The sequence below is a fragment of the Notolepis coatsorum genome (genome assembly GCF_963971535.1).
Source record: "Notolepis coatsorum genome assembly, chromosome: 14".
Classification (NCBI taxonomy): domain Eukaryota; kingdom Metazoa; phylum Chordata; class Actinopteri; order Aulopiformes; family Paralepididae; genus Notolepis; species Notolepis coatsorum.
This window is the reverse complement of record NC_140178.1, coordinates 85,190,308-85,217,625: the sequence shown is the minus strand read 5'-3', so window position 1 is coordinate 85,217,625 and position 27,318 is coordinate 85,190,308. Positions and strand designations below refer to the sequence as shown.

Here is a 27,318-nt window from a genome sequence, read left to right as displayed (position 1 = left end):
CCCCGTCCATGTCCAGCTGCAGTCAGGGGTACGTGACTCTACCCAATCAAGGCCACTCCACGTCCAGTTTGGAGTTAATGGTCTCTCGCTGTGAAAACAGCGGAACCACAGACAATCACCACAGCGATGATCAAGATCCAAACATTCCACTGAGGTCCGGTTATGTGGAGATCCCGCCGGGCCTCTCTGGTCCTGTCCCCAGTGAAGATCCCCCACCCTCTTCACCAAGACCCTTCAACCCCTGGCCTCCCGAGGTCGTCCAACAGCCCTCGGGGTACTTGAGCCAATAGGGTCTTCCACCCTCTAGATGCCCTGGGGGGCATTAGCAGACTGCCTGTGTGGGAGAGATCAGGCAGGGAAGCAGAACCAGGAGAAGCCCTGGATCAGACTATAAGCAGCTTGTTTTTGTTTAGTTTTTTTCATTTAAAAAAAACGTGTAGCAGTACTGTCTATCTGTATGTCATGTATGTCATATATGTCCTGATGAATTGAAAATGGGGGACCCTGATGTAAACAAGACGAAAGTCTTTCTCTGGTCTGCATCCCCTTAACAATTGTGTGTATTGAGCTGTACTGTATTGTACCCATTCTGCAATCTGTTAATAAAGTTTTCAATCAATCAATCAATCAATCATCGACAGGATCACAGTATGGGCTAGAAAAGTTTATTGTCACATACACTTCTCACCAGCAGATGGCAGCAATCTCTGTCTATGATTCACAAAGTAAGCTCTATATCTACCGGTATTAGTAGTACCTTGATGTGTGAAATGTGATTGCATTTCTTTACTATACAGTATCTACAGTATCACCGGTGTTTGTCCTTCTCAGCGTGGGATCTCATGAGGGATCTGATCGCGAGTTGGAAAGCAGCGTGGAATATATATTTACAGTAGGGATGCACGATATTGATTTTGACACCGATACCGATAACTTTATGCTCCTCAAGCCGATAACCGATATCGATAACCGATGTTTATTGTATTATTAAAAAAATATTTTGATATATTTTCAACATGAAACAAAACATATCACAATACAATAATAATACGTCAAATGTATATACTCTCTTTTCTGGACTCTTTTCGTATCACAAACAGTACTGTATTTGCAAATCTGGTATGTCATGTATAGATGTAGGCAGTACTGTCTATCTGTATGTCATGTATGTCATTATGTTATGATGAATTGTAAATGGGGGACCCTGATGTAAACAAGACGAAAGTCTTTCTCTGGTCTGCATCCCCTTAACAATTGTATGTATTGAGCTGTACTGTATTGTACCCATTCTGCAATCTGTTAAATAAAGTTTTCATTCATTCAGCCATCACAGCGTTGCCTGTATGTATCAGTATGTTATGAAATAGGCTACTCTAACACATGTGTGTGTAACAATATGGAGTGCCAGGCTGTAATGGCGTTACAGTCATCTACAATCATTGTGGGGGAAATAAGGTAATAATCATTTATTTTGAATTAACTTTTGGACAGAAATGTGACAGATTTACTGTACTCTGTTATAGTAATCTGTTATAGTGTAGCTGTAATCTGTTATAATGTAACTGTAATCTGATATAGTGTAACTAATCTGTTATAGTAATTTGTTATAGTGTATCTATAATCTGTCTCATTATAGTGTAACTCATCTGCAATAGTAATCTGTTATAGTGTGACTGTAATATGTTACACTATAAAAAGAGCCAGATATGTTAAAGTGTAACTGTAATATGTTATAGTGTATAGTAACTGTAATATGTTATATTAATCTATTATAGTGTAGCTGTAATAAGTTATAGTCTAACTCTAACTGTAATATGTTATATTAATCTGTTATAGTGTAGCTGTAATAAAGTATAGTCTAACTCTAACTGTAATATGTTATAGTGTAACTGTAATCTGTTATAGTTAGTTACTACTATGCACTCATCACTGCAGCACCCACGTTTCAGCACTGTTTGATGAACATTGTTACTCAGTTGTAAGAGTCGTACCCTTCCTGCTGACTTGTCGTACAGAACTTGTAAATTGCTTTGGATAAATGCGTCAGCTAAATGACTAAATGTAAATGTAAATAGTGTAGCTGTAATCTGCTATAGTGTACAGTAACTGTAATGTTATAGTGTACAGTATATGTTATAGTAATCTGTTATAGTGTAGCTGTAATATGTTATAGTGTAGCTGTAATCTGTTATAGTGTAGCTGTAATCTGTTATAGTGTAACTAATCTGTTATAGTGTAGCTGTAATCTGTTATAGTGTAGCTGTAATCTGTTATAGTGTAGCTGTAATCTGTTATAGTGTAGCTGTAATCTGTTATAGTGTAGCTGTAATCTGTTATAGTGTAACTGTAATCTGTTATAGTGTAGCTGTAATCTGTTATAGTGTAGCTGTAATCTGTTATAGTGTAGCTGTAATCTGTTATAGTGTAGCTGTAATATGTTATAGTGTAGCTGTAATCTGTAAAAAATTATAAATAAAAAACAAAGAGGGTTGATGTTTGAAAGGCGTAGGGCACTTTTGATTGTAAGGTTATACCAACATAAATTAAATAATATTCAGTCATGTCACTATTCAAATTATAGTACTGGATTAAATTGTCTATTTCAACTATACACCGGTGATTTGGGAGACATAATAATCCAGAATAATCCGATTTCATTCGGAATGTACATTACTGGTTGCAATAATTAAGGTATTTTCAATCTGCAATCTCTAAATATTATAGATATTACATAGTAAACATCCCAACCCTGTGCACTGCTGTATGATGGATGTTTTAACATGAGGGTGTGGAGGTTGGAACCTTGTTGGCGATGTTTCTGCTGTCAGTATATTCATTATTGATGTAGGTGCATTTCTTTACAATGTGCTTAACCCTTTCCAGTGGATGATCTCACTTGTGAGATTATAATTGTAAGAATTTCACATTCTAATGATGATGTCACAATGCCCACAATTGCCTAAAGACCTCTCAGATTCGCCATCATTGTCTGCCCAAATAAGGGAGAACTTATTGAGTCCTGGCTCCAGTTCATGGTTCGCACAGGCTCTTTACCTTGAAGGAGGTCTTTCAATATCGATTTCTCTCTTTGATAAGGCAGGGGATTTTGAATCAAAGCAGCAATAAAAGAAAAGGAAAATTGCTAGCCGAAACTATCTTAGCATTGCAGCACTGGTCCCCCAACATTACCGGCTTCAGTGCATTGCAACATATCAATGTGGCTCTTAAAAATAGGCTAGTTAGCAAAACATATAATCCTCCTCATATAGTATAACATCACTTTACCTTTCACCCCAAATGCAGTTTAACCCTTGTGTGGTGTTCACCTTTTTGTTACTCACTAAATGTTTAGTATTCTAGCAGAGGTACATGGCAAATATTAACCATATGTCTAGATTAGCCTACTTGTAATTGAGATTTTTTTCCCATAAATTGTTATGACTTCATTGTTTTAACATTTCATATTTTGTCTGCAATATGCAATAAATATGTATGCTTAGAGGATATTTTAAATATGTACAACTGTTTATATTAGGGACCTTACTTTGCAAGTTGCTTTTACTGAGTTGAATAGTTTGAGTATTATTGAAAGAGTTATCTTTTGTCTGATGCATCTAGGGGAGGCTCAGAGGAAGCATTTCACTGCCCATGTATAACGTATATGTGACAAATAAACTTTGAAATAAAGAATGTATACTGCATACGTCAGATATGATAATGGTGAGTTTTGTGTGAATGCCTTTCTGTATCTGTCATTCTCAACTTTTACCTCACATTACTGTATGTTCAATATTTCTAAACTACAACTAATTACTGTATCACAGCTCCCAGTGTGGACTTGGTGCCACAGCGGGTGGCAGCCTGTTATAGCAGCTCCCCAACTTCTTGTCTATTTCTTCACTATTCATTGTATTTATTGTGTCTCTCACAATTTTCTTTCCTTACTTTTGATTGATTTAGCAACGTAGGTGCTTGTACGTTGTTGTTGTTTTTGTTTGCCATTGCTATTTCTATAGTTTTTGTGGAAAATCAACAGGAATACATGTAAGCTATCTTGTTGAGCTTCACAGAGTCACAATTTTCTTTCCTTACTTTTGACTGATTTAGCAATGTAAGTGCTTGTACGTTGTTGTTTTTTTTGTTTACTATTGCTATTGCTATAGTTTTTGTGGAAAACCAAAAGGAATACATGGAAGCTAGCTTGTTGAGCTTCACAGAGTCTTGGCTGAACATCCCAGACAGCACCAACGAATAGGATGGCTTCACGGTGGTACGCACTGACAGGAATAAGCAAAACGGCAAAAGGAAATCAGGATTTCAGTGGGTATAGGGGAGGGGTTTCTACTGCTGGCCACACCTTAGGCTCTTCCAAGAAAGGTCTGGAGAAATTCAAAGTACAAGTTACTCCCACCCACGAAAACCAACAAGCTGGGCTCTTTTGACCCATAGGTTGTTGTTTGACGGCCTTACAGATTCTACCTTTAAAGGTCACATATTATACTGTGTTAATAGAGGTCTCTGAGGTACCCAAGACTTGTCTTTAAAGTTTTTTGCTGAAAATACCCCTCAGAAAATGCATTCTTGCCTCTAAACCCATTTGTGTCAGTCATGTTCTTGACAGGTTATCTCTGTGTCAAATCCTCCCCCCTGACCGACCTTTCCATCACAGACGAGAATGCAACTGTGACCGCGTCCCCGACCGCCAAGAACCTTGGTGTTGTCCTTGACGACCGGTTGAACTTCTCCGCTCGCATCGCAGCGACAACCAGAACCTGCAGATTCCTCCTGAGCAACGTCAGAAGGATCCGCCCCTTCCTGACAAAAGAAGCCACCCAACTCCTTGTCCAATAAACAGTCATCTCCCGCCTCGACTACTGCAACGCACTGCTCGCTGGCCTCCCGGCCACCGCCACCAAGCCTCTTGAACTCATTCAGAACACAGCCGCCCGCCTGATCTCAAACCTACCGAAGTCAGTCCATGTCACCCCACTTCTCAGGGACCTGCACTGGCTCCCCAATGCCGCACGAATCCGCTTCAAGGTCCTCGACCTGGCATATCGTGCAGCGAAGGGAACGGCTCCCACCTACCTCCGGTCAATGGTCTCTAACTACACACCCTCAAGACCCCTACGCTCTGCATCTTCTGGCCGCCTCAGACCCACTCCTATTCGAGCTCCGGGAGGGTCATCAAAGAGAAGCCGCCTATTCTCTGTCCTTGCCCCACAATGGTGGAACGAACTTCCCACCACAGTTAGGACAGTGGAAACCTGTCCAATCTTTCGCCGTCGACTAAAGACGCACTTCTTCAATCATTATCTAAAAAATAAACAAAAAAAATTAACTCTAACCCTAACTAACCTTACTGTCATGCACTTGTCCTAATATACTAACCTACACTGTAGCACTCAACACGTTGATGAACATTGTTACTCAGCTGATAGAGTTGTACCCTTCCTGCTGTCTTGTTGTACAAAACTTGTAAGTCGCTTTGGATAAAAGCGTCGGCTAAATGACTAAATGTAAATGTCTGTGTCTGTAGCTTTCAATTCAAATGAGCTGCTGCTCCCCGTGCCTGGCTCATGATCAAACTGGCAAACTAGGCGTCGCTGATCAAATATGAATAACAATCCAGCAATTGCATATATATTTCTAGCTTAAATGTTGTCAGAAACACATTTTAGTGAAACGCTTAGGTGGAGAAAGAAAGTTTACCTACGAGCGAGCCCCCACATTTGCACAAAATATGTTAATTATCGTACATCTGACAACGCTGTACGACTGAAATTCAAAAAAATTCAGATCAAACTGTCAAACTAGGCGTTGCAGATCAAATAACAATTAAGAACAATTGCTTTGGTGGAAAACAATAACATTTAAGAGCAGGCCGACATTTTGTACAAAATCGTTTTACACACACACACGCACACACACACACACAGACACACACACACACTCACACACAGAGTCAAGGACCACCCATATGCACTGAGCGTATGGTTGTGATGTCACAATGTTACAGAAGTCCAAACAGCTTGTTTAAAGGCAGCGTTTCTGAATATGGGCCATGTACAGAATCAGACTGGCTTGTCTTATTTCACAGTTTGTGTGTTAGTAGGCCCATCAGAGACCCAAATGTATGTGCACAACCACTGACATTTTTTTCACAACATGTGACCTTTAAAATGGAGCAGGATATACATCAAAACAGATGTACCCTTTTTGAAAAAGGGGGGCCCTCCGTCAGAGATTATAGGTGAGGGAATGCCCTTTTGATGCATGGGCGCCACCTATACCACCTCAAAAAAAGCCTGTGCACTATCCTGGACTGTGCTTATTATTGTGTAAGAGCCCAAAGCATTTTTACACTGTTATGCACTCTCTTCCCTGCCGTCCTTCTGTCAGTCACACTCTCTTCTTCTCACGTTGTCTCTGACAGCTGGGGAGAGGAAGAGGAACAGATGTGCTCCGGGTGCACACCCTCCTTATTATCTCCTGCTTCTCTCACCGTCTTCATCATCCTCATCATCACCACACTCACTCAGCACAGCAGAACCCCTTCAGCTACAGCGTACACTCTACCTCTCTCTCTGTCTCTCCATTCTCGCTCTGTCTCTCCATTCTCTCTCTGTCTTCCGCTCTCTCTGTCTCTCCATTCTCCATCTCTCTCTCTCTCTATCTCTCTCTCTCTCTCTCTCTCTCTCTCTCTCTCTCTCTCTCTCTCTCTCTCTCTCTCTCTCTCTCTCTCTCTCTCTCTCTCTCTCTCTCTCTCTCTCTCTCTCTCTCTCTCTCTCTCTCTCTCTCTCTCTCTCTCTCTCTCTCTCTCTCTCTCTCTCTCTCTCTCTCTCTCTCTCTCTCTCTCTGTGCACACATTTAAATCCACAGAGGCACCAACGTTACACAAATGAAAGGAGGCAGATGCATCACGAACCTATTATGTCTTTGCATACTTCATTTATTTAATATATACTGTATAAAATGGACTGTTCCATCGTATATGTTTATGACTGGTCATGTGTTATGCCTTGTTTGTTTCTTGCAGAGTTTGGCTGTTTATAGGTTCAGGTTTATGTAATCTGGCAGCTGAGACCTGGAAGAGAGGCTTCACCCTCTCTGCCCTGTGTCTGCAGGAGGCCTGAATGAGACGGTGAATTATAATGCTGTGTCTGTCTGCAGGGAACCTGGATGAGAGGGTGAATCATAATGCAGTGTGTCTGTCTGCAGGAGGCCTGAATGAGAGGGTGAATTATAATGCAGTGTGTCTGCAGGAGGCCTGAATGAGAGGGTGAATCATAATGCAGTGTGTCTGCAGGAGACCTGAATGAGAGGGTGAATTATAATGCTGTGTGTCTGCAGGAGGCCTGAATGAGAGGGTGAATCATAATGCAGTGTGTCTGCAGGAGACCTGAATGAGAGGGTAAATTATAATGCTGTGTGTCTGCAGGAGGCCTGAATGAGAGGGTGAATTATAATGCAGTGTGTCTGCAGGGGACCTGAATGAGAGGGTGAATTATAATGCAGTGTCTGCAGGGGACCTGAATGAGAGGGTGAATCATAATGCAGTGTGTCTGCAGGAGGCCTGAATGAGAGGGTGAATTATGATGCAGTGTGTCTGCAGGAGGCCTGAATGAGAGGGTGAATTATGATGCAGTGTGTCTGCAGGAGGCCTGAATGAGAGGGTGAATTATAATGCTGTGTGTCTGCAGGGGACCTGAATGAGAGGGTGAATTATAATGCTGTGTGTCTGCAGGAGGCCTGAATGAGAGTGTGAATAGTGAATAGAAGACACACATTACAGACTACATTACTGTAACACACTAATAAACACACACACATACGCTCATGGAGGAACAGGGACACACAGACAGTCTCATGCAGGCATGGATACACAAACACACATGAACGCACAACACACACACACACACACACACACACACACACACACACACACACACACACACACACACACACACACACACACACACACACACACACATGGCCGCCTAGTTATAGTTGAAAGTGGGGGTGCAAGATTATTAAGTGACAGGCAAGGGGTGGTTTAGAGGGGGTCCGGCACGACCCCCCCCCCCCCCCCCCCCCCCCCACGGCAGATTTTTTTTTTAATTTAATGAACACCTGTACGTGCAATTTCCTGCAGTATAGAGCCTTCAATCTTGACCAATAAAGCTGATCTTTTCACTATATAACTCAGTTTATATTGCAGTATGATAGCCAATTACTATAATAATAATATATTAATATATATTGTGTAGTGACTGTACATAATTCACACAGAACTGTTGTTGGGAATAGTAGTTCCCCCCGGACGCTATAGAGGGTGGGACTCCCTGCCACGGGCATTCATTCTATCGACTCGACTCGACTACGTTGACATGTTGTTATGTTGCTGAATAATAAAGGGATTAGGTTCAACTTCGAGACACCGCCTCCGACTCCTTTCTCTCAGCGCTACACTGGTGACCCCGACATTAGTCTCGAAGAAGTTTCCGAGACAGAACGAACGACGAACATGGCAAACAACACTGTTTTTCTCAGACTGCCGGAGTTTTGGGAGCAGTCGGCAGCGGCGTGGTTTGCCCAAACGGAGGCGCAATTCGCCCTACGTGGAATCGTGGATGACGCCACAAAATATTTCCACGTCGTCTCGAGCCTTAACAACACTACGGCGGCAAGGACGGTAGGCTTCATTACGGCTCCACCTGCCCAGAATAAATATGAGGCGTTTAAGACGCACCTACTCAGGATTTTTGAGTTATCACAGTCAGAGCGGGCCCGACGCTTGCTGGCTATACGAGGCTTGGGAGACAGCAAGCCGTCAGAGCACATGGAGATGATGCTGAACCTACTGGGCGCCGAACAGCCTAATTTTTTATTTATAGAGCTGTTCCTCAGACACATGCCGCCACAGGTACAGACGGCACTCGCCAATATGACGATTGTGGATCCCCGTGCTCTAGCAGAAGAGGCAGACCGTTTCTACCTGGCCACGCGGCACTTAGCCCCAGAGGTGCTAGCCCCGGCACGGGCGCACATGCCCAGAGGGGGAGGGGCGAAGATGGAGAGAGGCGCCGCGGCAGACAGCAATAATGACACAGGCCTGTGTTATTTCCATGCGCGTTTCGGCGCGAGAGCAACAAAGTGCCGCCCACCTTGTACTTTTGTCAGGGCGGGAAACGCCAACACCTGCGCCCAGTAGTGGCCGTGAGCACAGGTACGTCAAACAGGCTACTGTTCATTAAGGACACACTCTCCGGTCGTAAATTCCTCTGCGACACCGAAGCACAGAGGAGGGTCCTACCAGCGACGGTGGAGGACACCGCCGGCGGGGATGGGGGTCCGCGACTGACGACCGCTAACGGTAACCCTATCTGTACCTACGGCACGAGGACCATGGAGTTGTGTTTTGGGGGCCAGCGGTTCACGTGGGAGTTCGTCACGGCCGACATCTCGTTCCCACTACTCGGGGCGGATTTCCTCTGTGCGCATGGGCTCCTCATGGACGTGAGGCACGGCCGCCTAGTAGACACCCAGACATATGCTTCATTGACATGTATGCGCGATGAAGTAGTATACAGCGGGCTAGCCAGCTCGCTCGCAGAAGGTGACGTATACCAACGCCTACTGCAGGAGTTTCCCAGCTTGACACAACCTACATTCTCGGCCGCGACCACCAAACACGGGGTTGAGCATCACATCGAGACTCAGGGAGCTCCCGTGTACGCTAGGGCCCGCCGGCTCAACCCTGACAGACTAGCAGTCTCTAGGTCAGAGTTCGCCAACATGGAGAGGTTGGGGATTATCCGACGCTCGGACAGTCCCTGGGCCTCGCCGCTACACATCGTGCCTAAAGCTGACGGGGGATGGAGACCGTGCGGCGACTACAGACGCCTCAACGACGCTACCACGCCAGACCGCTACCCGGTCCCCCACATCCAGGACTTCTCAGTGCACCTGGCGGGTAAGCTGTTCTTTTCAAAAGTAGACCTGGTACGCGGTTACCACCAGGTGCCGGTACACCCCTTGGACGTCCCGAAGACGGCGGTGGTAACACCCTTCAGACTATTCGAGTTCCAAGGATGCCGTTCGGACTTAAAAACGCAGCACAGTCTTTCCAGAGGCTAATGGACTCGACGCTCAGAGACATGCCGTTTATTTTTGTTTATCTGGACGACATCCTCATTGCCAGCTCCTCGCCCGAAGAGCACCTGGCGCACCTCCGGTGCCTCTTTACGAGGCTTGGCCAACACGGCCTAATCATCAACCCGGCTAAGTGCCAGTTCGGGTTGACCTCCATACAGTTCCTCGGACATCTCATCAACAGGAGGGGGGAAGGTGGAAGCCGACGGCCCGAGCACTCAGAGAATTCCTCGGGATGGTGACGTTTTATCACCGGTTCATCCCCCGGGCAGCCCACACCATGCGGCCGCTTTACGAGGCTCTGAAGGACAAGTCCCCCAACCAGCCTGTCGACTGGACGGTCGAGAGGACGACAGCCTTCACGGCCACCAAGACGGCCCTGGCGGATGCCGCCATGTTGGCTCACCCGTCGCCGGGGGCCCCGGTCGCCATTACCACCGACGCGGCAGACTACGCGGTGGGCACGGTTCATGAGCAGTACGTTGACGGCGCCTGGCAACCGCTGGCATTTTTCAGCCGTCAGCTGACCCCCAGGGAGCGCAAGTACAGCGCATTTGACAGAGAACTCCTAGGCCTCTGGTTGGCGGTGCGCCATTTCCGTTTCATGCTAGAGGGCCGGGAGTTTACGGCCTTCGTCGACCACAAACCCCTCACGTTCTCCATGTCCAAGGTGGCTGAACCGTGGTCCGCGTGACAACAGCGCCAACTCTTGTATATTTCCGAATACACTACAGACATACGGCATATCGCCGGGAAAGCCAACGTGGTCGCAGACTGCCTATCCAGGGTCGTCATCGGAGCTGTGCAACTGGGCCTCGACTACGTCGCCATGGGCTCGGAACAGGCCTCCGACCACGACATCCAGGCCCTCAGGACAGCGGATACCAGTCTGCGCCTCAGGGACGTCGCGATTGGCGGCTCGGGCGCGTCCCTGCTCTGTGACCTCTCCACCGGGCACCCCCGGCCGCTGGTCCCTATAGGCTGGCGCAGGCGGGCTTTCGAGGCGGTGCACGACCTGTCTCACCCCGGTAGGAAGCCTTCGAGCAGGTTGGTGTCACAGAAATTTGTGTGGCGAGGGCTCAAGAAGGACGTGATGACCTGGGTCGACGCGTGTGTGTCCTGCTAACGGGCTAAAGTGCACCGACATACCAAGGCCCCGCTTGTGACATTCGTAGTCCCCGAGAGGAGATTCGACCACGTCAACGTTGACCTCGTGGGCCCGCTTCCTTCCTCTCACGGGTTTACCTACCTGTTCACTATGGTGGACAGGACCACCCGATGGCCGGAAGCCATTCCCCTCGCCTCGACATCTTCTTCCGACGTGGCCCGGGCCTTTATCAGCACGTGGGTAGCACGTTTCGGCACCCCGTTCGACCTCTCCTCCGACCGGGGCTCGCAGTTCACCTCGGAGCTCTGGAACACGGTCGCCAGCGGCCTGGGGGTTAAGCTGCACCGTACCACCGTGTACCACCCTCAGGCCAACGGGCTATGCAAACGTTTCCACCGGTCCATGAAGGCAGCGCTGCGCGCAGGCCTGACGGACGGCAACTTGGTGGATAAGCTGCCGTGGGTCATGCTCGGACTTAGGAGTGCCCCCAAAGAAGACCTGCAGTCCTCGTCCGCAGACCTGTTATATGGCCAGACATTGCGCGTCCCGGGGGATTTTATTCCGGACGCAACAACCCCTTGGTCCGCGGCCAGCCATCGCTCCACCCTGCGGGAAGCTGCTCAGACCTTCGCCCCGATTCCCACGTCGCAGCATGGTACCCCCGTTTCCCGGGTGCTGCGCAGCCTGCACACGGCGGAGTACGTTTTTGTTTGCCACGACGCGCACCGTGGGCCCCTACGCCCCCCTTACGATGGCCCGTTTAGGGTCCTGCGACACGGTGATAAGGACCTCATGGTCGACATGGGCAGTAGGACGGAGACCGTGTCAATAGACAGGATCAAGCCCGCCCACGTGGATGTTTCCCAACCTTTGGAGTTGGCCCTTCGTCCGCCGTTGCCCCGGGATCCGCCTCCCACGGAGCCACCGGCAGCCTCACCGATGCCAGTGCCCCCAGGTGTCGAAGAAGGTACGGGCGCTTGCAACGCTTCCCCCTCTCCGCCCCCGGTTTTCCGCACTCGCCAAGGCCGCTTCGTGCCCCCGGGTGTCGTGGAGGGCGCAAGCACTTACGCCGCTCCGCCCTCCCCGCTCCCGGTTTTCCGCACGCGCCGAGGCCGGGCGATTGTTCCCCCACGCCGGGGGGATTTTGACTATGGGTAAATTCTGGGGGGGGCTTGTGTAGTGACTGTACATAATTCACACAGAACTGTTGTTGGGAATAGTAGTTCCCCCCGGACGCTATAGAGGGTGGGACTCCCTGTCACGGGCATTCATTCTATCTATCGACTCGACTACGTTGACATGTTGTTATGTTGCTGAATAATAAAGGGATTAGGTTCAACTTCGAGACACCGCCTCCGACTCCTTTCTCTCAGCGCTACAATATATTGTATATATACTGTATATAGATTTTTCGCTCTTTTATTTTTATTAAATCAATCTCCTTTCAAATAGGCCAAGTTTTTAATAAGAAAGAGAAAAAAGATATATTTCCATTACCTGTAACTCTTGTGTCTCTTTCTCTCCTTCTCTGCCTCCTCCCTGACTCTGCACAGTCACCATATCATTCTACATTAAGGAGAGCAATACACGTATGAATACACTGAACTGGTTTGAATACACAAACCAGGGGGATATATGTATATGTGCCTTAATTTGTTATGTTATCCTACACTTTAAGCTGACTGTCTGATATTTCCATTACCTGTAACTCTTGTGTCTCTTTCTCTCCTTCCTGAGTCTGCACAGTCACCATATAATTCTACTTAAGGAGAGCAATACACTTATGAATACACTGAACATCATTATGAAACATTTCTATTAGCATTTCACCTCTTTCTTATGATAATTTTTCAACTAGTCTAAGGGCGGGATCCACAAAGAATGGATTGCACGGTGCTAATTGCACCCTTACTTACAATTCATTATGAATTGAAAATGGGGCACCCTGATGTAAACAAAGACGAAAGTCTTTCTCTGGTCTGCATCCCCATAACAATCATGTGTATTGAGCTGTACTGTACTGTACGCTGTACCCATTCTGCAATCTGTTATTGATTGATTAAAAATGTTATTAACATATTGCAGAATGGGTACAATACACTACGGCTCAATCAGTGGCGGACTGGGACACAAATTCAGCCCGGGACATTCAGACGCACCAGCCCACACACCGGCCCACGCACCGGCCCCGAAACCGGCCCACACAATGGCCGTTATGAAACACTTGTCCAGTATTAAACAACCCAAGGCTGTGGCTAAGGAGTCAACATCAGGGAGACCAAATCTACACCCCGCCCCTAGATGTCCACTCGTGCACAGTGCACACACACACACACACACACACACACACACACACACACACACACACACACACACACACACACACACACATATACCGTTACTTTCTGTCATTGGCATATGTGTTTTTTTTTACTAACATCTTAGTGCCTCATTAGCCTAGGGATTAAGGATACATGAAGTATTAACTACACCATAATAATATTGAGGTTTTGATCCACAGAAAGGTCTGTGCTACACAATTTCAGTTAGATTGGATTTATTGTGCTTTAATTTGGCACTCATGACATTAGTTGCTTGCCGTTTAATCAACATCGAAAGACCTCCCAGACACCCATTCCAAGAGCCTCTCTCTCTCTCTCTCTCTCTCTCTCTCTCTCTCTCTCTCTCTCTCTCTCTCTCTCTCTCTCTCTCTCTCTCTCTCTCTCCCTCTCTCTCTCTCTCTCTCTGTGTATGTGTCTCTCTGTGTGTGTGTGTCTCTCTCTCTGTGTCTCTCCCTCTATCTGTGTGTCTCTCTCTGTGTCTCTCTCTGTCTCTCTCTCTCTCTGTGTGTCTTTCTGTCTGTCTGTCTGTCTGTCTGTCTGTCTGTCTGTCTGTCTGTCTGTCTGTCTGTCTGTCTGTCTGTCTGTCTGTCTGTCTGTCTGTCTGTCTGTCTGTCTTTCGCTCTCTCTGTCTCTCCCCCAATTAAACTGTCCTATACTCTACATCACCAGCATGTTTCGCAGCAAGTCACTTGTTCCTGCGACCCTGTCAATCACTCCATCAGTGTCCAGAGCCGTCAGGATCTCCTTCTCTGTGCACATGAGCATGAACGCCTCCAGATGCTCCTGGGTCAGAGTGGTCCTCAGTCGAGTCTTCACAAATTTCAGGGTGGAGAAGGTCCTCTCACAGGCAACTTGACTGAATGACAGTGTTAGGAGGAACTTGTAGCCCAATCCAATTACATGATAGGCATCAGTCAGCAAGTTGTACTTTGACAGTACATGATGCACACAAACAGGACAGTTTTTACATGAGTTGCAACTCTTGTTCTCCAGCTCCAGGTCTTCTTCTCCTCCTCCTCCATCCTCACCTCCGGTTGTCCTGACATTGTATGCATCCAAATGAGGCATCTTAAGTCTTTCCCAATGGTTGGCCAGGCTTGAGAGCTCAGCCTGCAGTCTTCCAGCAGTGGCTCTTTCATCAAACCTCTGCAGGTATTCGCTCAACTTTTGCAATGCTTCTGTTGGAAGGCCCGTTTCCATTATTTCAGGGAAATTCCGAGGATCAAGACATGCAAAGTCCGCGCAGAGTGGTCCATTTGCAGCATAGCGACTCTTAATGCTCTCTGTGACTGTGTCCAGAATGACATTGTGGACCTTGATCTTGTAGTTTGCCTCAGCATCTGACACAGGCTCATCTTCAGCCAACTCACCTGGCATGGCCTTCTTTCTCCTGACCCGTTTCTCTGGGAGCGCAGTCTGGACCACAACTTCACAGTCTTCCTTCTCCTGCAGCTTGGCATTGGCCCACTCAACAAATGCATCTGCTGCTCTTTTCACCTCATCAAAATCCCTGACACACTTTTTGAGGCTCTCCTGGCTCCCTGTCACTAACCGATGAGCAGTCAGTAAGTCCATGCCACTGGTTTGGAGATACTTGGAGAGAGGTGACGTGATCTCAAATATTCTGAGAAAGATCTGAGCAGTCAGTATGGTCTCAAACCTTAAGAGAGCCTCTGTGTACCCTCTGGCTTTCGCTCTGACGGTTGGCTTCATGGAGACATCTTCTTCAATCTTTGTTAATGTTGACACCAAGTCGATGAACATGGCATGGTCAGGATTTCCAAAACACCCGAAAATCTTGCTCAGAGCCCGATCCTTGGCCCACCACCTTGTCTCCCCGATTGTAGTAAGCCGTCTGTGTCTAGTATCTTCACTCACTTTCTCCCACATGTTCATACGCTTGTATGACTCTCTGATGAATACAGCAACATCATTAAGAAGTGAGAAGAGCGATGCACTGGCTACCACAATGCCTGTGGTGTCTCCTAGCACAAGGTTCAGGACGTGTGCGTAGCACCAGATGTGGACTTGGTTGGGAGATTCTGCGGAAAGCAAGGTGGAGAACCCCTTGTATTGGCCCTGCATATTTGCTGCTCCGTCAGTTGAGTTTCCCACAAAGTTCCCAAGATTGATGTCCACCTTCGCCAGAGTTTTCCTCAGTAGCTCCACAAAATACTCCCCAGTTGACGACTCACAGTCAACCACAGCTACGAGCCTCTTGTGAATCACATCTGTCACATATCGGAGGATGACAGCACACTGGTCTTTAGACGTCAAATCCTGTGTAGTGTCAATCTGAACAGAAAACATGCCTGCCTCCCTGACTTCCCTAGATATATTCTCCTGGATCAGGTGGCAGATGACATTGATCACCTTGTTGACTGTGTTTTTGGAGAGCAGAGTAATAAAGGACCCTCTGCCTTTAGACCCAGTCTCATGCAGCTTTTTGCTTTTCTCGATACATTGGGTGACATGTTCCTGCAGGCATACATCGTATTTGCTGAGCATGATGATTAATTCTAAGAAGTTCCCATGGTCAACCGCAACGTTCTCCAACATGTATGCTGCTTCGAATTTGTGGCCTCTGAAGCTTAGACCACGCTTTCCAATGAGTTTGACTACTTCTATGATCCGTTCCATGACTTGTCGTTTCTTCCTGACCTGGTCTCGGTGTAGAGAGATTTGTTTGCCACTGAGTAGGCTTGCTATGTCTACTTCACTAGCCTTCATGAAATATGCTGTTGCACTTTCTTTGTGGACTTGGTTTCTCTCGTGCTCTTCTATCCTTTGGTGTACATGCCTCCAAGCAGTCATCCCCCCTTTGATGAATGAGCCGTCATTTGCTGATGACTTTGCATACACTAAACATACTGTACAGTAAAGCGAGTTGGATTTCACAATATGTAAGCCACTTTCTGTTGATTCCATCTTTGTTGTTGTAGATACTTCTACCGGTGTGTTTTGGGGGTTGTTGAAGGTGGTATGAAAAAAATGCCTCTATATCTTTAACTGCAGGCCGGGCAAAGTAATCAAAGCTCACTTCATCAGTCAACATCTCCATGTCTTTTGGTTCTTCTGTGCTGGACTGGGCTCTCTCTCTCCCCTCAGGGTCAGCTGTGCTGGACTGGGCTCTCTCTCTCCCCTCAGGGTCAGCTGTGCTGGACTGGGCTCTCTCTCTCCCCTCAGGGTCAGCTGTGCTGGACTGGGCTCTCTCTTCCCTCAGGGTCAGCTGTGCTGGACTGGGCTCTCTCTCTCCCCTCAGGGTCAGCTGTGCTGGACTGGGCTCTCTCTCTCCCCTCAGGGTCAGCTGTGCTGGACTGGGCTCTCTCTCTCTCCCCTCAGGGTCAGCTGTGCTGGACTGGGCTCTCTCTCTCCCCTCAGGGTCAGCTGTGCTGGACTGGGCTCTCTCTCTCCCCTCAGGGTCAGCTGTGCTGGACTGGGCTCTCTCTCTCCCCTCAGGGTCAGCTGTGCTGGATGGGCTCTCTCTCTCCCCTCAGGGTCAGCTGTGCTGGACTGGGCTCTCTCTCTCCCCTCAGGGTCAGCTGTGCTGGACTGGGCTCTGTCTCTCCCCTCAGGGTCAGCTGTGCTGGACTGGGCTCTCTCTCTCCCCTCAGGGTCAGCTGTGCTGGACTGGGCTCTCTCTCTCCCCTCAGGGTCAACTGTGCTGGACTGGGCTCTCTCTCTCCCCTCAGGGTCAGCTGTGCTGGACTGGGCGCTCTCTCTTTCCTCAGAGTCAACTGCATAAGAAGAACATCAGCAATCAATTATAATGGCTTGAATTCATACAGCGTTTTTCAGCCTTTTGAAAACACCCAAAGTAGTAGTAGTAGTAGTAGTAGTAGTAGTTTATTCAGTCATCATCTCACACAATACAATATACACCATCATTTAACAATATTTGATTTTACAGTGACTGAAAAGGTACAGACTGAAGCATAATGCTTATATATGCCTGTTGTGAGGTTCGCCTTTCCCTTGACCTTTAATTCCCTGTCTCCTCACCTCACTAGCCCCCACCCTCGCGTTCGTTTACTCTTGTTTGCTCTTCAGCAGCCACACCCTTGGACTACCTGTCATTATGTGCTTGATTGGTCTGGTGCCGAACACACACTTCTAGTTCGAGTATCAATTACCATCACGCACCTGATGTGTATTCTAATTAGCACCCCTGTGGGCTTTAAGTACCTCGCTCTTCCCCTCAGTCCTGGTCGGGTCGTTCCGTATCATATCTCTATCACCAAGACCCCTACGGGAGGTTCTCTGTCTGTAGGCTCCTACGGGAGTTTCTGTTTCTGTCTTTATGCTGTTTTCATCTCCGGCGTGAGATGCGCTCAAGCCTTCGCCTCCTGTCGCCGTTTGCCTGGAGGGAGACACTGTACTGCGCTCTCTAAACCTCTACGGGAGGTATTCCAGTGTTCCACTCCAGACCTCCGAGCCAGACGCGCTCTTCACTCCAGACGCGCATCCAGACGCGCATCCAGACCTCCGAGCCAGACGCGCTCTTCAGTCCAGACGCGCATCCAGACGCGCATCCAGACCTCCGAGCCAGACGCGCTCTTCACTCCAGACGCGCATCCAGACGCGCATCCAGACCTCCGAGCCAGACGCGCTCTTCACTCCAGACGCGCATCCAGATGCGCATCCAGACCTCCGAGCCAGACGCGCTCTTCACTCCAGACGCGCATCCAGACGCACATCCAGACCTCCGAGCCAGACGCGCTCTTCACTCCAGACGCGCATCCAGACGCGCATCCAGACCTCCGGGCCAGACGCGCTCTTCACTCCAGACGCGCATCCAGACGCGCATCCAGACCTCCGCGCCAGATGCGCTCTCCGTACCGGCGCGTACTCCAAGCAGACGCGCACCACTCAGACCTCCGCGCAAGATGCGCTCTCCGTACCGGCGCGTACTCCAAGCAGACGCGCACCACTCAGACCTCCGCGCCAGATGCGCTCTCCGTACCGGCGCGTACTCCAAGCAGACGCGCACCACTCAGACCTCCGCGCCAGATGCGCTCTCCGTACCGGCGCGTACTCCAAGCAGACGCGCACCACTCAGACCTCCGCGCCAGATGCGCTCTCCTCCAGACGTCTAGCCTGCGCCCTCCTACTCCTCCCTGTAAGCAGCTCCAGCCCTCGCCCCCCCTGTCCAGTCCTTCTAGTCCTCCTAGACCTCCTTGTCCAGTCCTCCTAGTCCTCCCTGTCCAGTCTTTCTAGTCTATCTAGTCCTCCTAGTCCTCCCTGTCCAGTCCTTCTAGGCCTCCTAGTCCTCCCTGTCCCCAGCCCGCCTCCGCGGGCCTCTGTCCCTGTTTCCCCTCTCTAGTCCTCCTAGTCCTCCCTGTCCAGTCCTTCTAGTCCTCCTAGTCCTCCTTGTCCAGTCCTCCTAGTCCTCCCTGTCCAGTCCTCCTAGTCCTCCTAGTCATCCCTGTCCAGTCCTCCTAGTCCTCCCTGTTCCTGCCCTGTTCCCTTGCCCTGGCCCTGTCCGTTAGCCTTTCCCTTAGCCTTCCCCTTAGCCAGCTCGCCTCTTAAAGGCACTGTGCCTATTTTCCCAACTTCTTGTTTCCTGTGATTTGTGTTCTCCCTTAAAGGGACAGTGCCGTTTTCTGTTGTTTTCAATAAATGCCCAGTTCTTGGCTTACTCTCATACCTGTCTCGTGTTGTGCGATTGGGGTCGGTTACAAACCATAACAGTACGACCCGACCCGTCGACGACCCCAGCCAGCACAGACGGTGTATGTTGAGTTTGCCTTTTTTTTTTTGTTCCCTCTAGTTCCCCTGTTAGTTCCCCTGTTGACTCCCCTGTTGGCTTCCCTGTCAGCTCCCCTGTTTAGCCTGTTAGTCTCCCCTGTTAGCTTCCCTGTTAGCTCCCCTGTTAGCCCTGTTAGCTTCCCTGTTAGCCCTGTTAGCTCCCCTGTTAGCTTGTTAGTCTCCCCTGTTAGCTCTCCTGTTAGCCTGTTGACTCCCCTGTTTGCTTCCCTGTTAGCCTCGTTAGCTCCCCTGCAGCTTGTTAGGCCTCTACTACCAGCATGGCCCCAGTCTGCTAGCTTAGCCCCGGCTTCTAGCACAGCCTCTATGTTAATGCAGCCTTGCTGCTGGCATAGGCCCTGTAGCTAGCCATGCCCAGGCAGCTAACCCAGTCCCTCTGCATGGCCCCAGTCTGCTAGCTTAGCCCCGGCTGTTAGCACAGCCTCTATGTTAATGCAGCCCTTGCAGCTAGCATAGGCCCTGTAGCTAGCCATGCCCAGGCAGCTAACCCGGTCCCTCTGCATGGCCTCCACTTTTTGTGTAGCCTTCCCACTGCTAGGACTGCCCTTTCAGCTAGCAAGGTCAGTTTTTTCCCACTGCTAGGACTGCCCTTTCAGCTAGCAAGGTCAGTTTTCCCACTGCTAGGACTGCCCTTTCAGCTAGCAAGGTCAGTTTTCTCCCACTGGTAGGACTGCCCCTTCAGCTAGCAAGGTCAGTTTTCTCCCACTGCTAGGACTGCCCCTTCAGCTAGCAAGGTCAGTTTGCTCCCACTGCTAGGACTGCCCCTTCAGCTAGCAAGGTCAGTTTCCCCACTGCTAGGACTGCCCCTTCAGCTAGCAAGGTCAGTTTTCTCTCACTGCTAGGACTGCCCCTTCAGCTAGCAAGGTCAGTTTGCTCCCACTGCTAGGACTGCCCCTTCAGCTAGCAAGGTCAGTTTCCCCACTGCTAGGACTGTCCCTTCAGCTAGCAAGGTCAGTTCCCCACAGCTAGGACTGTCCTTCCAGCTAGCTTGTTCTCTCATGCTGGTCCAGCCCTGTCTGCCAGCCTAGCTCCGGCGGCTAGCGCAGCCTCTATGTTAATGTAGCAGTACAGCTAGCATAGGCCCTGTAGCTATCAGTGCCCTGGCAGCTGCCCTTTCCCTCTGCTAGCCCCTTCCCGGTGCTCCTCTAGTTACCCCTCAGCTCCTCTAGTTGCCCCTCAGCTACCCTACTTACCCCTCAGCTACCCTAGTTACCCTTCGGCTACCCTAGTTACCCCTCTGCTACCCTGGTTACCCCTCAGCTACCCTGTTCCTTTGCTAGCCCCACTTTTGTTGTAGCTTTCCCTGCTAGCATGGCCCGGTACTTTTTGTTTGTTGCCTTGTTTTGTCCCCTGCCACTCTGTCTGTATTTTTGGGTCGCCCGGTGGCTCCCGTGGAGGGGGGAGTACTGTGAGGTTCGCCTTTCCCTTGACCTTTAATTCCCTGTCTCCTCACCTCACTAGCCCCCACCCTTGCGTTCGTTTACTCTCGTTTGCTCTTCAGCAGCCACACCCTTGGACTACCTGTCATTATGTGTTTGATTGGTCTGGTGCCGAACACACACTTCTAGTTCGAGTATCAATTACCATCACGCACCTGATGTGTATTCTAATTAGCACCCCTGTGGGCTTTAAGTACCTCGCTCTTCCCCTCAGTCCTGGTCGGGTCGTTCCGTATCATATCTCTATCACCAAGACCCCTACGGGAGGTTCTCTGTCTGTAGGCTCCTACGGGAGTTTCTGTTTCTGTCTTTATGCTGTTTTCATCTCCGGCGTGAGATGCGCTCAAGCCTTCGCCTCCTGTTGCCGTTTGCCTGGAGGGAGACACTGTACTGCGCTCTCTAAACCTCTACGGGAGGTATTCCAGTGTTCCACTCCAGACCTCCGAGCCAGACGCGCTCTTCACTCCAGACGCGCATCCAGACGCGCATCCAGACCTCCGAGCCAGACGCGCTCTTCACTCCAGACGCGCATCCAGACGCGCATCCAGACCTCCGAGCCAGACGCGCTCTTCACTCCAGACGTGCATCCAGACGCGCATCCAGACCTCCGAGCCAGACGCGCTCTTCACTCCAGACGCGCATCCAGACGCGCATCCAGACCGCCGAGCCAGACGCGCTCTTCACTCCAGACGCGCATCCAGACCTCCGGGCCAGACGCGCTCTTCACTCCAGACGCGCATCCAGACGCGCATCCAGACCTCCGCGCCAGATGCGCTCTCCGTACCGGTGCGTACTCCAAGCAGACGCGCACCACTCAGACCTCCGCGCCAGATGCGCTCTCCGTACCGGCGCGTACTCCAAGCAGACGCGCACCACTCAGACCTCCGCGCCAGATGCGCTCTCCGTACCGGCGCGTACTCCAAGCAGACGCGCACCACTCAGACCTCCGCGCCAGATGCGCTCTCCGTACCGGCGCGTACTCCAAGCAGACGCGCACCACTCAGACCTCCGCGCCAGATGCGCTCTCCGTACCGGCGCGTACTCCAAGCAGACGCGCACCACTCAGACCTCCGCGCCAGATGCGCTCTCCGTACCGGCGCGTACTCCAAGCAGACGCGCACCACTCAGACCTCCGCGCCAGATGCGCTCTCCGTACCGGCGCGTACTCCAAGCAGACGCGCACCACTCAGACCTCCGCGCCAGATGCGCTCTCCTCCAGACGTCTAGCCTGCGCCCTCCTACTCCTCCCTGTAAGCAGCTCCAGCCCTCGCCCCCCCTGTCCAGTCCTTCTAGTCCTCCTAGACCTCCTTGTCCAGTCCTCCTAGTCCTCCCTGTCCAGTCTTTCTAGTCTCTCTAGTCCTCCTAGTCCTCCCTGTCCAGTCCTTCTAGTCCTCCTAGTCCTCCCTGTCCCCAGCCCGCCTCTGCGGGCCTCTGTCCCTGTTTCCCCTCTCTAGTCCTCCTAGTCCTCCCTGTCCAGTCCTTCTAGTCCTCCTAGTCCTCCTTGTCCAGTCCTCCTAGTCCTCCCTGTCCAGTCCTCCTAGTCCTCCTAGGCATCCCTGTCCAGTCCTCCTAGTCCTCCCTGTTCCTGCCCTGTTCCCTTGCCCTGGCCCTGTCCGTTAGCCTTTCCCTTAGCCTTCCCCTTAGCCAGCTCGCCTCTTAAAGGCACTGTGCCTATTTTCCCAACTTCTTGTTTCCTGTGATTTGTGTTCTCCCTTAAAGGGACAGTGCCGTTTTCTGTTGTTTTCAATAAATGCCCAGTTCTTGGCTTACTCTCATACCTGTCTCGTGTTGTGCGATTGGGGTCGGTTACAAACCATAACAGTACGACCCGACCCGTCGACGACCCCAGCCAGCACAGACGGTGTATGTTGAGTTTGCCTTTTTTTTGTGTTCCCTCTAGTTCCCCTGTTAGTTCCCCTGTTGACTCCCCTGTTGGCTTCCCTGTCAGCTCCCCTGTTTAGCCTGTTAGTCTCCCCTGTTAGCTTCCCTGTTAGCTCCCCTGTTAGCCCTGTTAGCTTCCCTGTTAGCCCTGTTAGCTCCCCTGTTAGCTTGTTAGTCTCCCCTGTTAGCTCTCCTGTTAGCCTGTTGACTCCCCTGTTTGCTTCCCTGTTAGCCTCGTTAGCTCCCCTGCAGCTTGTTAGGCCTCTACTACCAGCATGGCCCCAGTCTGCTAGCTTAGCCCCGGCTGCTAGCACAGCCTCTATGTTAATGCAGCCTTGCTGCTGGCATAGGCCCTGTAGCTAGCCATGCCCAGGCAGCTAACCCAGTCCCTCTGCATGGCCCCAGTCTGCTAGCTTAGCCCCGGCTGTTAGCACAGCCTCTATGTTAATGCAGCCCTTGCAGCTAGCATAGGCCCTGTAGCTAGCCATGCCCAGGCAGCTAACCCGGTCCCTCTGCATGGCCTCCACTTTTTGTGTAGCCTTCCCACTGCTAGGACTGCCCTTTCAGCTAGCAAGGTCAGTTTTTTCCCACTGCTAGGACTGCCCTTTCAGCTAGCAATGTCAGTTTTCCCACTGCTAGGACTGCCCTTTCAGCTAGCAAGGTCAGTTTTCTCCCACTGGTAGGACTGCCCCTTCAGCTAGCAAGGTCAGTTTTCTCCCACTGCTAGGACTGCCCCTTCAGCTAGCAAGGTCAGTTTGCTCCCACTGCTAGGACTGCCCCTTCAGCTAGCAAGGTCAGTTTCCCCACTGCTAGGACTGCCCCTTCAGCTAGCAAGGTCAGTTTTCTCTCACTGCTAGGACTGCCCCTTCAGCTAGCAAGGTCAGTTTGCTCCCACTGCTAGGACTGCCCCTTCAGCTAGCAAGGTCAGTTTCCCCACTGCTAGGACTGTCCCTTCAGCTAGCAAGGTCAGTTCCCCACAGCTAGGACTGTCCTTCCAGCTAGCTTGTTCTCTCATGCTGGTCCAGCCCTGTCTGCCAGCCTAGCTCCGGCGGCTAGCGCAGCCTCTATGTTAATGTAGCAGTACAGCTAGCATAGGCCCTGTAGCTATCAGTGCCCTGGCAGCTGCCCTTTCCCTCTGCTAGCCCCTTCCCGGTGCTCCTCTAGTTACCCCTCAGCTCCTCTAGTTGCCCCTCAGCTACCCTACTTACCCCTCAGCTACCCTAGTTACCCTTCGGCTACCCTAGTTACCCCTCTGCTACCCTGGTTACCCCTCAGCTACCCTGTTCCTTTGCTAGCCCCACTTTTGTTGTAGCTTTCCCTGCTAGCATGGCCCGGTACTTTTTGTTTGTTGCCTTGTTTTGTCCCCTGCCACTCTGTCTGTATTTTTGGGTCGCCCGGTGGCTCCCGTGGAGGGGGGAGTACTGTGAGGTTCGCCTTTCCCTTGACCTTTAATTCCCTGTCTCCTCACCTCACTAGCCCCCACCCTCGCGTTCGTTTACTCTCGTTTGCTCTTCAGCAGCCACACCCTTGGACTACCTGTCATTATGTGTTTGATTGGTCTGGTGCCGAACACACACTTCTAGTTCGAGTATCAATTACCATCACGCACCTGATGTGTATTCTAATTAGCACCCCTGTGGGCTTTAAGTACCTCGCTCTTCCCCTCAGTCCTGGTCGGGTCGTTCCGTATCATATCTCTATCACCAAGACCCCTACGGGAGGTTCTCTGTCTGTAGGCTCCTACGGGAGTTTCTGTTTCTGTCTTTATGCTGTTTTCATCTCCGGCGTGAGATGCGCTCAAGCCTTCGCCTCCTGTTGCCGTTTGCCTGGAGGGAGACACTGTACTGCGCTCTCTAAACCTCTACGGGAGGTATTCCAGTGTTCCACTCCAGACCTCCGAGCCAGACGCGCTCTTCACTCCAGACGCGCATCCAGACGCGCATCCAGACCTCCGAGCCAGACGCGCTCTTCACTCCAGACGCGCATCCAGACGCGCATCCAGACCTCCGCGCCAGATGCGCTCTCCGTACCGGTGCGTACTCCAAGCAGACGCGCACCACTCAGACCTCCGCGCCAGATGCGCTCTCCGTACCGGCGCGTACTCCAAGCAGACGCGCACCACTCAGACCTCCGCGCCAGATGCGCTCTCCGTACCGGCGCGTACTCCAAGCAGACGCGCACCACTCAGACCTCCGCGCCAGATGCGCTCTCCGTACCGGCGCGTACTCCAAGCAGACGCGCACCACTCAGACCTCCGCGCCAGATGCGCTCTCCGTACCGGCGCGTACTCCAAGCAGACGCGCACCACTCAGACCTCCGCGCCAGATGCGCTCTCCGTACCGGCGCTTACTCCAAGCAGACGCGCACCACTCAGACCTCCGCGCCAGATGCGCTCTCCGTACCGGCGCGTACTCCAAGCAGACGCGCACCACTCAGACCTCCGCGCCAGATGCGCTCTCCTCCAGACGTCTAGCCTGCGCCCTCCTACTCCTCCCTGTAAGCAGCTCCAGCCCTCGCCCCCCCTGTCCAGTCCTTCTAGTCCTCCTAGACCTCCTTGTCCAGTCCTCCTAGTCCTCCCTGTCCAGTCTTTCTAGTCTCTCTAGTCCTCCTAGTCCTCCCTGTCCAGTCCTTCTAGTCCTCCTAGTCCTCCCTGTCTCCAGCCCGCCTCCGCAGGCCTCTGTCCCTGTTTCCCCTCTCTAGTCCTCCTAGTCCTCCCTGTCCAGTCCTTCTAGTCCTCCTAGTCCTCCTTGTCCAGTCCTCCTAGTCCTCCCTGTCCAGTCCTCCTAGTCCTCCTAGTCATCCCTGTCCAGTCCTCCTAGTCCTCCCTGTTCCTGCCCTGTTCCCTTGCCCTGGCCCTGTCCGTTAGCCTTTCCCTTAGCCTTCCCCTTAGCCAGCTCGCCTCTTAAAGGCACTGTGCCTATTTTCCCAACTTCTTGTTTCCTGTGATTTGTGTTCTCCCTTAAAGGGACAGTGCCGTTTTCTGTTGTTTTCAATAAATGCCCAGTTCTTGGCTTACTCTCATACCTGTCTCGTGTTGTGCGATTGGGGTCCACCATAACACCTGTCCTATATTCTTAACAAACATTACAAAAATTAAGACTCCAAAACAGTATTCTAAAAGAAAATAGCAAAAAAAACAGTGTTATTCACCCTTGTAGTTTTCAAAAATAGCTTTACAAACCATTTTCTTAAAAACCAAAAGCGAATTACTCATTCTTAACTGTATATCAGCATTGTTCCACAAAGCGCTTCACAGAAACCATCAAGCATTCACACTCACACAGTCATACGATACGCTACTGGTGGTTGTGAGCAGCATCAGCAAACACAGCTGCCCCTTGGCAGACTGACGGAATCATGTCTGCTATTCAGCGCCAACCACCATCAACAACCTTCATAAATACATTCAACATTAATGGAATAGGCTAACTACCAACTTAGCTGTAGCAGTTAGCTGTTATATGCAATCACATTTGTTTAACTATGGGGTAGTAGTTGACCTAGTTGTTAGCTTAAGTTAGTTAGCTGTGGTTATTTACAAACATGTAGATGAGACTAATCATATACAGATCGAGATCATGGCTAACATTTGGGAATTCTAAGGTACATCCTATTTAAGCATGCAAAATGGCAACTAATCAATTCAATCAATTAGATTACCAATATTATATCAACATGAAAATTTGGAAGGGAACATAATAGTATTTTATTTTAGTATTTACTATTATAATATTAGTAGCCGATTAATTTGCAGCCCGTCCTAGGTTCTGATTGGCTCTCTAGGTTAGCACTTTAGCGTCTGATGCTGTGGTGGGCACTAGTCCTAACATTGCTAACTAAACTTTTAGTCAGAGAAAAAACTTCACGAGTCACAACTATTTACGTCCACGTGCTGTAAGGAATCAGGAATACGGAAAGCACATTGTCTTGTAATAGAATGACTGAAATCACTGCAAGAGCTAGTATAGGCTAGCTAGCCCTCATGAACCGGCAGACACCAACAGTAGAATATGCACTAGGCTACTGCACGCACCTGTCATGTTACTGTTGGTTCCTTCCACTTGAACTTCATCATCATTAGCAGCAGCAGCTACTATAACGCCAGCCCTTCCTCTACTAAACATGTCTGTAATTTTAGAACATTGTTCTGCATCTTTTACTAGCAATTTTCGTTTTTTTATTCTAGCTTTTTCAGCTCCACCCTTTCTTTTTTTTGCGTCCTCCATTTCTGCGCTTCTAGGCCTACTCACGGTTGGGAGGAAATGTGAATCTCATTCACTGATGTCTCATGTCTCATTCAAGACTGGCTAACAAAAGCATGTCTTTCACTTTCACTTTCACACCAAGAAAACAGTGTGTATGATGTTCACAAAGTCACCAGTAGAGGGTACTCACTCTAATGTGTTTCTGGGAGAGGCGGAGCTGGACATTGTACATTAATTCAAGTATCTTGGGGTCCCACATACTGGCCCACACACTGGCCCACACACCGGCCCACACACTGGCCCACATTAGTGGCCCACACACCGACTCACACACTGGCCCACACACTGGCCCACACACTGGCCCACACACCGGCCCACACACCGGCCCACATACTGGCCCACACACTGGCCCACACACCGGC

At 50.1% G+C, this 27,318-nt stretch overlaps 1 pseudogene across 1 annotated transcript in view; it reads right to left on the bottom strand.

Moving 5' to 3' along the window:
- The window catches only part of LOC311240587 (parvalbumin-7-like), a 34,284-nt pseudogene extending 24,427 nt beyond the window's left edge, over nucleotides 1-9,857 (bottom strand). The window contains exons 1-3 of the transcript in view: nucleotides 9,739-9,857; nucleotides 9,397-9,534; nucleotides 6,423-6,436 (exon numbers count right to left, since the gene is read on the bottom strand). The product of the transcript in view is annotated as a parvalbumin-7-like (transcript). The remainder of the gene's footprint in view (nucleotides 1-6,422; nucleotides 6,437-9,396; nucleotides 9,535-9,738) is intronic.
- Between the last annotated feature and the right edge of the window lie 17,461 nt (nucleotides 9,858-27,318).